At 24.5% G+C, this 748-nt stretch overlaps 1 pseudogene; it reads right to left on the minus strand.

Annotated features, from left to right (window-relative positions):
• Nucleotides 1-217, minus strand: part of LOC107469844 (clathrin heavy chain 1-like) — a 10,970-nt pseudogene extending 10,753 nt beyond the window's left edge.
• Between the last annotated feature and the right edge of the window lie 531 nt (nucleotides 218-748).

The raw sequence follows: 748 nt of genomic DNA on the forward strand, positions 1-748 counted from the left end.
AGAGGATCCAAATTGCTGCGAGATCTGGTGGAAGCAACTTGGACCCTGTAGAGAGAGAAAAGAGAAAGAAGAGAGAGATCTACGGGGAAGAAAAGGAAGAGAAGGTGGTTCAGACTTCAGAGTTCAGAGAGTACTAATAAAAAAGCATAGAGGAGGGAAGAAGGGAAAAAGCAAATGGAATTTGTTAAGAATTGAAATTGAAAAGACAGAGAAGCAATAATCTCGTCTTATTATGCGCTAGCTATGCATTGTAAAGCAATTTAGGAGTGGCAAAAAGAAACATACAACTATACAAGAGAGATAATATCCGTTGCTAGTTACCAGTTACTACTATTACACACAAATAAAATAACACGGTTATAGGGTTAATTCATAAACACTCCTTATTAAATATAAACTATAAAGTGCTGCATATCTTATTATTAATTCATTAAATTTAAATTTTTTTTATTATATTTTATTTAAATAATTTGATTTTAAAAAATAATCTTTTAATCAAGTTAGCTATTTTTTTATAAATTTTAAATATTGAATTGAAGTCTAAAACAAAAAAAAATAGTATATAAATATTAAAAGTAACATATCTATACAAAAAAGAATAACTGAGTTTTAAAATTAAAATAAATAATACATAAAAATAAATTAAAAATTTATGCACGAGATCCAAAAAAAATATATTAGAATCTTAAAAAAATAATATTAAATATATATTATGTATATAATATTAAAATTGAAATAAATTTTATTT

Source organism: Arachis duranensis, chromosome 10, assembly GCF_000817695.3.
Source record: "Arachis duranensis cultivar V14167 chromosome 10, aradu.V14167.gnm2.J7QH, whole genome shotgun sequence".
Taxonomy (NCBI): domain Eukaryota; kingdom Viridiplantae; phylum Streptophyta; class Magnoliopsida; order Fabales; family Fabaceae; genus Arachis; species Arachis duranensis.